Genomic DNA, 13,380 nt, shown 5'->3' on the forward strand with positions numbered 1-13,380 from the left:
TCTTATCTCCGGTTGGACATGTACGTGGTCCTGACAGATCTGTTTATACTTAGCTTCTTCAGAAGTTCGTCTCTTGCAAAGTAGGGGATGCACTGAGCAAAATTCAGTGATTGCTCAAAATTATTTAGGCTGTTTATGAAGCAGGTACCGTTTATGAGAGGGGTAAATACCATTTCTGGTAGTGCTTACTAGAATTTAGAAACATTGGATATCACAAATTAGGTTATGAATTTGTTAGTTTCAGAATGATTTATGAAAATATCAGTGCTGCAATACAAATCTAGAACTTTCTATGTCGGTGGAAACGACACCTATGGAATCACTGGGATCCCTTCTACGGTTGGCGGGCGCGAGGTTGTGCAAAGAGCAGGTCTGACAGGAAGCACACGGATCGTTTACCCAGGTTCGGGCCGCGAAGATGCGTAATCCCCTAGTCCTGCTTTGGTGGATGTATTTGAGTGTTCTTGTGTTCTTGAGCTAGCTACAGGGTGGAACTTGCCCAAAAGAGCCGAATCCCTCTCCTGGTCGCCCCGGGCCTCCTTTTATAGGAAAAAGGGGTTGCCACAGTGGCACACAGGAGGTGGAAAGGTCTACAATCAATAAGCCTATCCTCTGGGACCGTCGGACAAACACATTTAATGCGCTGCCGACGTGCCCCCCTTGCTTTATCGGGGACGGCAAGGAAGCACGTCCCAGCTGTCGCCGCTCGCCTGGCCTCGACACGCGTCCGAGCTGATGAGGCATCGCGGCGCCACGTTGGCTGGCTGCTGGGCTGGCGCGATGGTGGAGCCTTCACGAAGACCTGCATGCCACCACGCAGGTGCTTGCTGAGTTGGTTGTGGAGGCCGCTCGTCGCCACGCAGGTGCCTGCTTAGCTGGTCGAGCTGGTAGCTGCATGGATGGCAGTGGAGCCTTGGCAGACGCGGGCCGGGCTGTGGCCCCGTTGATGCCCTCGGTAGGGGTCTTGCCGGGGGCCCGGCAAGGGTCTTGCCGTGGCGTTGCAGTCATCACCGGCAAGGGTCTTGCCGGGGGTCTTGTGGATTTCCTCAGCTGGGATCCCGCCGAGGGTCGCCGTCTTCTGGTCCTCATCTGATCTCACATGTTTATGGTCTTGACGAAGATCTGCATGCCACCACAGAGGTGCCTCCTGAGCCTTGGTTCCAATGTAGTTGTTGGAGGTGGAACCTTGGGCTCAAGGAAAGCGCGCTCCACTGGCGTTAGGCAAGTTGCCCCGGCAAGAGTCGGAGGCCACCCCGGCAGGGGTCTTGCCGGGGGGGTCCACCTCACCCTCTTGCTCTTTGTGTTTCTGGTCTTGGTGTTGCCTTGGTTGTCTTGCGCTTTGGCTTCTCTCCGGCTTCCCTCCTCTGCCCTACTAAGTCTGGCCGTGGCGCGCGGCTCTGACTGCCCGTGCACAAGTAAAGGGGTCAAAAGGAGAGCCCCTACTTTTGTACACCGACAGGAGCCCCCGAGTCTGGGCCACACATAAGCGCGACGCGTTGTTGGGCCAGGCCCAGAATGGTGCGCGGGCAGGTGGGGCGGATTTTTACCGTAGTAACTGTTTCGTCCGCTGCGCTTCCCCCACGACCCGCGTTGAACGCGCGACGTGGAGGGTCGTGTGTGACGTGGGGGTCATGCGTGGGGTGGTTCCCGCATGCATGCGTCACATCATGGTAAAGAGGCGGCTCGCGCCTTCCCCATAAAAAAGGAGGGAGGCGCAGAGGCGCGGCTCATTTACTGAGTGGACTCGGGTCGCAGTCTTCAAGGCGCACGCGCCCCACGATCACGGGGTGGGGGACCGTCGCCTCACCCGTCCCTTCGATCCTGCTCGCTCGCCACGCGTCCCCCATGCATGTGGTAGGCGGTGGAGGCAGGAAATCGGGGCGTCGCTGATTGGGGCAGCGGGTCGGTCCTGATTCCCTGTGCCTCCGATGGCTGGATTGGTTGAGTGGGGCGGCCGAGCCTCGACCCCGTCCCTTTATAAGGAGGGGGAGGAGGATGTCATCCCACATTCTCTCAGCATCCATCCTCTTCCACCTCCGCTCCTTTCTTCCACCCGCCATGGCGAGAGGGGGTGCAGGCCCTTCGACGGTGGCGGCGAGGGTCGCCGCTCGACAACGCGTTCCTCCTTCCCAAGAGCCCGCGGTGGTGGAGCCGGCTACGAGAGAAAGGGGGAGGGGCGAGGCCAAGGTCGCCGTGGTGCTCGGGGAAGAGGGGGACGAGGCGGCGCAATGGCCGTGCCTCCGCCATCGATGCCTCCTGCAATGGAGGGCCACGTCGGGGACCAGCCCCGCGAGTTCTTCATCAGGCTGCGCTGGCCACCGCCTCGTCGTCTTCGTCTCCCTACCCCATTTGCTCGAGAGATGGAGCTCAATCCGCCCCAAACCCTCAGGTTGCACGTGAGGGGCTGCGGGAATGGCGGCACGTGGGTCGACGTCGACTTCCCCGCTCCTCACGTCATGTACCTTCGTCGCGGATGGAAGACGTTTGCTCGCGTCCACAGTCTGACGGTGGGGCTCGTCCTCTACTTCAAGTTAATGGAGGACGGCCTACTCTTTGTCAAGGTCTTCAGAGATCTTGGAACTCACCTGAAGTGCTGCGTGGAGAGCTCCTCCGACGATGAAGATTCCTCCTCGAGCAGGAGTGACGAGGAGGACAGCGACAGCGACGACGAGGGCATCGAGCGGCGGGACGCCGACCTCGACTGACCGCGTCGCCCTTCCCTCGGCCTCGCGCCCTGCCGAGGGCCTTCCTCGTCAAGCTCTCCATCGGCGCGTTCCCCATCGCCTCCTTGGGCGGCTGGTGTAAACTACAAAAAAAGACACATCCGTGACATTTTGGGCTGAACGAATTTTTTTCCTGTCATACTTATGCCACTTCTATGACGATAATTGTGATAAAACCCGATATCATCATAGATGTGGTGGGGTCCTACTTCTATGACAGAAAATCATGACAGAAAATGGGCTTTTCGTCCTGGGCGGGCCGGAGACGCAGCTGCATGACATTCTTTGGGCCGTCCATGACGGAAAAAACCGTGGTAGAAGCGAGGGCGAGGAAAATATTGGGGTGTTCCCGGTTACGGTGGGTGGTCGGGGCGGAGCGATGCACGTTTCTCTCGTACACGCACGCGCGTGGGGTGCGAGGCGTTGGGCTCTAACTGAACCCAAGCGAGGCGTTGGGCTCTAACTGAACCCGAGCGATTGCACTACAGGCTACGCGTTACAGAACCCGAGCGATCGATGGCTGTTAACTGAACCCGATCGAGCGATTCCTTCGCTACTACTGCTAACTGAAGCCGATCGATGCTGCCTCTGGATGAACAGTGAGCGTTGGGGGGTGGATGAACAGTTCCCGGTGGGGGTGGATGAACAGGACCCCGTGGTGTTGCCTCTGGATGAACAGTATCCCGATCGATCGAGCCGGTTGGGGCTGGATGAACAGGACCCCGTGGAGGGCTGGATGAATAGGACCACCCCGTGGAGGGCAGGATGAACAGTAGACAGTGGAGGGCAGGATGAACAGTAGCCCGTGGAGGGGTGGTTGAACAGGAGCCCGTAGAGAGGGCTGGTTGAACAGTAGCCGGTGGAGTAGCGCGTGGTGGAGGCTGGATGAACAGGAGCTCGTGGATGAACAGTCGCAGGTGGAGGCTGGAGGAAGTCGACGGTGGATGAACAGTAGCCCGTGGAGGCTGGAGGGGTCGACGGTGGAGATGAACAGTATCCCGTGGAGTCCCGTTTTGCGGTACGCCACACCCCTCCCGATGAACAGGACCCACGTTTTGACCGTAGCGCTCCAACACAAGTCTGTTTCCTCCGTTTTGCGGTACGCCACACCCCTCCCGATCAACAAGACCCCCGTTTCGACCGTAGGAGGTCCGTTTCCTACGTTTTGTGGTATGCCAGACCCCTCCCGATGAACAGGATCCCGTTTCGAATGTGGCCGGTCGAACACAAGGCCGTTTCCTCCGTTCTGCGGTATGCCAGGCCTCGTTTCCATCGGCTGTTCCATCCAAGCCCTCCCGATGAACACGACGACGCATTCCGTTCCGACCCACCCGGTTGGCTCCCCATGAACACGACGACGATGCTGTTTCTCTGTTCCGACCCAACCATGTACACGAGCCCTGGCCGTACGTACGCGCGAGTAGGCGTTCGAGACCCCGCCTATATGTACGTACGTGGCCGTATTTACTTTCTTGCACCCTGGCCGTTGTACGTACGTGTACATGCTACGTGCACGCCTCTACTATGACACGTGCGCGCCTCTACATCGACCAGTATGTACGTACACGTTCGCGACCAGAATGACAACGCTACGTACGCTTCGACCAGATGGGTCCCGACTGTGAGGCACTTCCTTGCGTGCGAAGATGTAGCTGGTGGGTCCCAGCAATCAGGGGGGCGAATCGTTTTTTTTGTTTTTGCCCGGACGCACTTCCTTGCGTGCGAAGATGTAGCTGGTGGGTCCCAGCAGTCAGGGGGAAATGTTTTTTTCGCGAAATATGGTGGCCCGTCCGGTGGGTCCCCGCTGTCAGGTGGAGGAATAATTATTTTGCGCATAATAAGGAGGCACTTCCTTGCTACGGCCGTGGACCCAGCTGTCAGCCTCTCCACGTACAGTCCACGTCCGATGGAAGCCGTTCCTTGACCACGTTGACCACACCGCGCCGAGAGCACCAGGGCGGTGGACGACGGCAAGGCCTAGGAAGGGGACGATGTTGAGCCGCGGAAGACGCGGTAGTGGATGCCCACGCGTAGAGGAGTACGAGGGTTCACTGGTTCGCTGCGGTGTGAGGCTGCCGTCGCCGCAGAATAACTGGGGGTGTGGGTGAGTAGAGGGATGGACTGGCCAGCGGTGGGAATAGTAGGGGCGGTGAGGCCTCCGCGGCAGCACAGCCGGCCACGGGAAGCAGGAGCATGCGGCACGACCGGCGCTGCTTTGGGCGGCTGGAGCAACAAGACCAGAGGTTGAAGAAGCACTACGGCCGTTGGATGGACATCGTACGGTCACTGGAGCTAGAATCATTCATATTGACTAAGTTGACAAAGCACTCCATCCCCGTCAACTTAGTAGGCCCACAAGTCAGCCTCCCACCAAGGTGGGTCCCAACCAGCAGGGGCAGTATTCATTTTTTTGTGCGTAATAAGAAGGCACTTCCGGTGGGTCCGAGCTTACAGCGGGGGGAACGTTTTTTCGCGCAATACGGTGGCCCATCCGATGGGTCCCAGCAGTCAGGGGGGGAAAGTTTTTTTCGCGAAATACGGTGGCCCGTCCGATGGGTCCCTGCTGTCAGGTGGAGGAATCATTATTTTCCGCGTAATAAGGAGGCACTTCCTTGCTGCCATCGTGGACCCAGCTGTCAGCCTCTCCACGTACAGTCCACGTCCGATGGAAGCCGTTCCTTCACCATGTTGACCACGCCGCGGCGAGAGCCCGAGGGCGATGGACGACGGCGAGGCCTAGGAAGGGGACGACGCGGAGCCGGGGAAGATGCGGCAGTGGAGCCCGCGCGGAGAGGAGTACGAGGGTTCACTGGTTCGGCTGCGGTGTGAGGCTGCCGTCGCCGCGGAATAACAGGGAGTGTGGGTGAGTAGAGGGATGGCCTGGCCAGCGGTGGGAGTAGTAGGGGCGGTGAGGCCTCCGCGGCATCACAACCGGCCATGGGAGGCAGGAGCACGCGGCACGACCGGCGCTGCTTTGGGAGGCTGGAGCAAGAAGACCAGAGGTTGAAGAAGCACTACGGCCATTGGATAGACATCGTACGTTCACTGCAGCTAGAAGCGTTTATATTGACTAAGTTGACAAAGCCCTTGGTACGCGTCAACTTAGTAGGCCCACAGGTCAGCCTCCGAAACGGTGCACCCCAGATGTCAGGGGGAGGAATCATTTTTTGGGCGGCTGAAGCAAGAATATCCGAGATTGAAGAAGAAGCACGACATCCGTTGGATGGACATCCAACGGCCACAGCCGCCAGAACCGTGTGTTGTTGACAAAGCCTTGCATACGCGTCAACTTAGTTTTTTTAGGGACGCGTCAACTTAGAAGGCCCACAAGTGTGTGGCAGAGAACATATAGCCCATTTGCGATTTATAAGAATGTACAACCCATTTTTTAATTCTAATGGAATTTACTACAGCCCATTTACAGTTTGTTAAAAGTACAGCCCATTTTCTAGCTAGGACAACGATTAATAATTTCAACCAACCGCTCAAAACAGAATTAAAAAAAATTCCCACATTTTTATGGGATCCGAAATATTTTTATCCGAAATTTCTAGTCAGATTAAATATAATTTCAAAATAAAGTTGTATTACGTTAAAATACAATGAAATATTGCGCGCGCAACAAGTAATGAAATTAAAATTTTCAAATTCCGAAAATAATATATTTTTAAACTAATTACGCGTTTGGTGCATTTTTTATAGTTACTGCCCAGTTATTATAATTACATCCCATTTATTATTTCTTAAAGTCCATTTTCTTGTTAAGCCTAATGCATACCTCCTAGGAAAGTTTGCAGCCCAGCGGGGCGGAGAATAACAAGTTGACCCGGATATTGTGTACAACTGTCGGCCCAGTTGCATTGCTGATGGTGAAAAAAAGGCCTGTGTAGTACAGTACAACCTAACATGGCTACTCAGCCCACATTCAGCGACGCCGGAAAGGCCCAAACAAGGCTTCTGTACAACTTTTTGAAGTCACTGAGCTCAATTAATAACTTAAGAAAAAAGTTAGATTACAGTGGAACCTAATTAAAAGCTGTCACGAGCAAAGAAATAATTCAGCGAGTCCCACTTGTGCGTGTGTGCGTGCGTGTGTGTGTGTGAGAGAGAGAGAGAGACCCATCGGTCGATGCTCGTAAATACATCTTTCAGCCATATGCATTGCTGATGCTGAGTAAAAACTTATATAGTTGACACAATCATATAGAACATCATAGCACACTGAACTTGCATACAAAAATTTCACGAAGGCGGCACAATCAGGATGAAAGCAGTGGATCGCTACGGGTAGGGCTATGTTGAAACCAACGAACTCGTACATAACGGTTCATCGTCTTTATCAATGACAGGGAAATATCTTGAATGTTGTGCAAAGAAAACAGACAGACAACACAATAAGTTCTGCTAGCACATTAAGTTGACGTACAACCCTTTCTAAAAAAGTTCAGGTACAAAATTAGAACAGGTCACAATCAAATGTATTGGCACATCAGTGCTTCACACCCATAGCTCGGATTTAACTAGTATCTGACAAGATTCAGTTGTTACCTCAAATTAGAGCACATCCAGGCAGCCAACCCTGCCTCTTCTCCCAAAGAAGCAGTGGCCTCCGCCGCGCAATGGAGTAGGCCCTGTGCCATCCATCGTTCCGAGCAACATGGGGAAAGTCTGACGTTGACTCCTGTAATGGACGTCGTCGACGGATCCTGGCACCAACGGCGGCAGCAGGACTTCGATTGATGGATTGACCACTTCTTCGACATGCACGAACACTCGATACAGGTACATCCCTAACGTGGTCCGCGGTGGCCTTGGTGGCGACGAATAGTACAAGCCCGGTTCCTGCACCGGTATCTCAACACCAATCACCTTCGGTATGGTGGACGGCTTCTTCATCCATGCCATAACCGTCAGAGCCCAGCTGTCTGGAGGAACAAACATACTTACAAGCTCACCTCCAAGGTCGTTGATAAGCTCATTCATGGACTCGCTGTTCCAAGCACGTCGAGGCATGCCGTGGAAGGTAAGCTTTGTTAAAAACTCAAGCTCAGAGGGCACCGAGCCCCATCCTGGGTGCCACCGATCAAAGCTCACGAGCGTGCCATCGCAGAACAAACGCCGGGAAGATTCGAACACACGACTGCAGTCGAAAGTTGTCCGGAACCTGACGAAGAAATCAGCCGGTGGCGGACAGACTTCGACGAGCAAGTCACTTATTTGGGTGCCGTGCGCAATGCCAAGAGCTTTGACAAGGTCGTCTGGCAAGACGGGAGGCCGGTCGCCGTTGATGGTTACCATCAGCACTTGGCCGGCAAACTGGTCGTCAAGCGCCGCCATGCCACTGTTGAGCGACATCACGCAGCGACCGAAGGCAGGACGGACCTCAGGATCTCCGGCTCGGAGATCCGCGTTGACCGGCGACATGATAGTGAGCTTGAGTATAGGGAGTACGGGAGGGGGATTTGGGGGAACTGGAGTAGGAATCGAGATTCCAGAGGTGGGGGAGGGGCGGGAGATTGGGGATGAAAAGGTAGCTTGAATTTCAAACACGCGCCAATATGCTCTCGGCGCGCAAGCGCACGAAAACACCGGTGGCGCCCACATGTCGGCCTAAGAGTCCTTATTCTTTCTTTTTTGGAGAGCCCGACCTTTTTTTGAGGATCTTTTGAGAGCCCGGCCTGAGAGTCATAATTGACCTATTTGGCATTGCGTTACTACTCGGCCCATATTCAACGACACCTCACTGGCCCAAACAAGTGTACATCATCGAAAAGACACTGAGCTCAAATTATATAACTTGAAAAAAGGAGATACACTCTGAACACTGGAGAATGGTGATGTCCTCATTTAGCCCACCAGTAGTTCGAGACAATAAACAGTTCGAAACAACGATATATACAACATTCAAACACTGACTAGTGACTACTACTGACATAAACATCAAGACATGATAGTTCATAAGAAGTCTTGCTACACCACCAAAACGCACCCATCTGCAGCACTCAGACTCTCGTGATCCAGACGAGAATGACATTCTAAACAGAGCCAACTATTACATAGCAAGAGTGACATAGACGAGGATGACCGAATGACAAGGAATATGCATAACTAAAGAAAGAGCTACCCATCCAGAACAAACAGCAAAGACAACAAAGTCATTCGAAGAGATGATCCAACACCATCATAATTTGCAGCCCCGCTTCAGCGACCAATGATCCGGAGACACCAGTACTCCACCCTTTCGACGCAACAGCCCAATTACCTATCAACCTGAAGGCTTGAACCACATCACTGCCTGTCGTAATTGAGACATCCAAGGATCAAAGTTAATCCGGATGCCTTTGTCATTCTCACCTTCTTTTGGCTCTAGGCTGTATCGTTGACAATCAGGGGAGTTTGCTCCCGAACTCCTAGGGCTCGCCGTGTAGACACGGTTTTCCATAGCAAACAGAGCCTCTCTGCCATCAAGGTCATTGCCAACGGTGATCTCCTGGTTAATCGGATAATTGAGTCCGAGAAACAGAGAGTGTGAACCAAGGTTGTTTACCCGCCTCCAACCAAAAGACCTGAAGGCCCCAACAAGCTGGTATCCTGCTCATAGACGTAACAGCCACTGTCCGGATACTCACGTATTTCACGGTGCTTGTATACAGTGGGGTTTTTGCAATATAACTTTTCCGGCTCATGTGTCCGAATGATCATCAGTCTTTTGCCGTCGTCTGATCGAGCGAGGAACCAGTTGTGCTTCCCTGTTTTTTGGCAAAGGTGGTGTGATTACAAAGGGCAGTAACTGTAGGGACACTGCATCATATCAAAAAGGACAGACATTGTTAATGTAAGATCAGCATTGTTCAGAGTATGAGTAGGATAATGCAAGAAACAACATTGTTAATGTAAGATCAGCATTGATATGTCCCTGTTGGATCTGGGAGGAAAATACAGGGAAATGTATACTAGGTTCGAAAATATAGAAGTGCCATGCATGTGGTTATACTCATGTTATCTCGCAATCGATTCTTCACAGGAAACTACCATGTCATGCATGTTATGGAATCATGTTCTGTCCTCACAAACAAATTCTTCAAGGTAACTAATAGACCATGCATTGTTATATACTCATGTTCTGTGGGATTTTTTATGTGAGGATATTATTCTAGCCATTGATTGCTGAAGGGCGAATATAGGTATGTACACATGGTAAGCATTACAGGATTTCACTACTTCCAAATATAGAGTTCTCCATATGCACATTTACTTCCCTAATGTATGGTTAGATGAAACAAACAGTGTGGTGCATGTTTCTACATCATGAAAATGAGGAAACTAACATGGCCATTGATACACACTCATATTTAGTAGTAGTATATAGATTACTATAAAATAAGGAGAATATCCATATATTCCTAACCGTTTGATTATTCAGGGGTACAAATTAGCTGTAATGACATGATCACAATCGCATGAATTAACTCATTCCAACTATAGCTGATTTACGGCGTCTCTAATACATTGCCATAGTTCTACTCAAATTCTGCTCAAACAGGGATATGCCAATCATCACAAAAAGTTCAAACTGTGTCATGGTGATAACCCACAAGTATAGGGGATCGCAATAGTTTTCGAGGGTAGAGTATTCAACCCAAATTTATTGGTTCGACACAAGGGGAGCCAAAGAATATTCTCAAGTATTAGCAGTTGAGTTGTCGATTCAACAACACCTTGATAACTTAGTATCTGCAGCAAAGTATTTAGTAGCAGAGTAATATGATAGTAGTGGTAACGGTAACAAAAGTAACGATAGCAAAAGTAATATTTTTGGTGTTTTGTAGTGATTGTAATAGTAGCAACGGAAAAGTAAATAAGCGAAGAACAATATATGAAAAGCTCGTAGGCATTGGATCGGTGATGGAGAATTATGCCGGATGCGGTTCATCATGTAACAATCATAACATAGGGTGACACAGAACTAGCTCCAATTCATCAATGTAATGTAGGCATGTATTCCGAATATAGTCATACGTGCTTATGGAAAAGAATTTGCATGACATCTTTTGTCCTACCCTCCCGTGGCAGCGGGGTCCTAATGGAAACTAAGGGATATTAAGGCCTCCTTTTAATAGAGTACCAGAACAAAGCATTAGCACATAGTGAATACATGAACTCCTCAAACTATGGTCATCACCGGGAGTGGTCCCGATTATTGTCACTTCGGGGTTGCCGGATCATAACACATAGTAGGTGACTATAGACTTGCAAGATAGGATCAAGAACTCACATATATTCATGAAAACATAATAGGTTCAGATCTGAAATCATGGCACTCGGGCCCTAGTGACAAGCATTAAACATAGCAAAGTCATAGCAACATCAATCTCAGAACATAGTGGATACTAGGGATCAAACCCTAACAAAACTAACTCGATTACATGATAGATCTCATCCAACCCATCACCGTCCAGCAAGCCTACGATGGAATTACTCACGCATGGCGGTGAGCATCATGAAATTGGTGATGGAAGATGGTTGATGATGATGACGGCGACGGATTCCCCTCTTCGGAGCCCCGAACGGACTCCAGATCAGCCCTCCTGAGAGGTTTTAGGGCTTGGCGACGGCTCCGTATCGTAAAACGCGATGAATCCTTCTCTCTGATTTTCTCTCCCCGAAAGTGAATATATGGAGTTGGAGTTGAGGTCGGTGGAGCGTCAGGGGGCCCACAAGGTAGGGGGCGCGCCCTCCACCCTCGTGGACAGGGTGTGGGCCCCCTGACGTGGATTTTTCTTCCGGTATTTTTCTTATTTTCCAAATAGATGTTCCGTGGAGTTTCAGGTCATTCTGAGAACTTTTGTTTCTGCACATAAATAACACCATGGGAAGTCTGCTGAAAACAGCGTCAGTCCGGGTTAGTTCCATTCAAATCATGCAAGTTAGAGTCCAAAACAAGGGCAAAAGTGTTTGGAAAAGTAGATACGACGGAGACATATCAACTCCCCCAAGCTTAAACCTTTGCTTGTCCTCAAGCAATTCAGTTGATAAACTGAAAGTGATAAAGAAAAACTTTTACAAACTCTGTTTGCTCTTGTTGTTGTAAATATGTAAAGCCAGCATTCAAGTTTTCAGCAAAGATTATGACTAACCACATTCACAATAACTCTTATGTCTCATGTTTACTCATATCAATGGCATAATCAACTAGCGAGCGATAATAATAAATCTCGGATGACAACACTTTCTCAAAACAATCATAATATGATATAACAAGATGGTATCTCGCTAGCTCTTTCTGAGACCGCAAAACATAAATGCAGAGCACCTTTAAAGATCAAGGACTGACTAGACATAGTAATTCATGGTAAAAGAGATCCAATCATAGTCATACCCAATATTAATTAATAGTAATGAATGCAAATGACAGTTGCGCTCTCCAGCTAGTGCTTTTTAATAAGAGGGTGATGAGTCGACATAAAAGTAAATAGATAGGCCCTTCGCAGAGGGAAGCAGGGATTTGTAGAGGTGCCAGAGCTCGGTTTTGAAATATAGATAAATAATATTTTGAGCGGCATACTTTCATTGTCAACATAACAACCAAGAGATGGCGATATCTTCCATGCTACACACATTATAGGCGGTTCCCAAACAGAATGGTAAAGTTTATGCTCCCCCTCCACCAACAAGCATCAATCCATGGCTTGCTCGAAACAACGAGTGCCTCCAACTAGCAACAGTCCCAGGGGGAGTTTTGTTTGCAATTATTTTGATTTAGTTTGCATAAAGCATGGGACTGGGCATTCCGGTGACCATCCATTTTCTCGTGAGTGAGGACCGGAGTCCACTCCTCTTGAGAATAACGCGCCTAGCATGGAAGATACGGACAGCCCTAGTTGATACATGAGCTATTCGAGCATACAAAACAGAATGTTTATTTGAAGGATTAGAGTTTGGCACATACAAATTTACTTGGAACGGCAGGTAGATATCGCATATAGGAAGGTATGGTGGACTCATGTGGAATAACTTTGGGGTTTAAGGGATTGGATGCACAAGCAGTATTCCCGCTTAGTACAAGTGAAGGCTAGCAAAAGACTAGGAAGCGACCAACTAGAGAGCGACAACAGTCATGAACATGCATCAAAATTAATAAACATTGAGTGCAAGCATGAGTAGGATATAATCCACCATGAACATAAATATGGTGAAGGCTATGTTGATTTGTTTCAACTACATGTGTGAACATGTGCCAAGTCGAGTCACTTAAATCATTCAAAGGAGGATACCACCCCACTATACCACATCACAACCATTTTAATAGCATGTTGGCACACAAGGTAAACCATTATAACTCATAGCTAATCAAGCATGACATAAGCAACTATGATCTCTAATTGTCATTGCAAACATGTTTATTCATAATAGGCTGAATCAGGAATGATGAACTCATCATATTTACAAAAACAAGAGAGGTCGAGTTCATACCAGCTTCTTTCATCTCAATCAGTCCATCATATATCGTCATAATTGCCTTTCACTTGCACGACCGAACGATGTGAAAATAATAAGCGTGCACGTGCATTAGACTAAGCTGGAATCTGCGAGCATTCAATAAACAAGAGAAGACAAGGCAATATGGGCTCTTGGTTAAATCAACAACAATGCATAT

The sequence above is a fragment of the Triticum aestivum genome, chromosome 3D (genome assembly GCF_018294505.1).
Source record: "Triticum aestivum cultivar Chinese Spring chromosome 3D, IWGSC CS RefSeq v2.1, whole genome shotgun sequence".
Classification (NCBI taxonomy): domain Eukaryota; kingdom Viridiplantae; phylum Streptophyta; class Magnoliopsida; order Poales; family Poaceae; genus Triticum; species Triticum aestivum.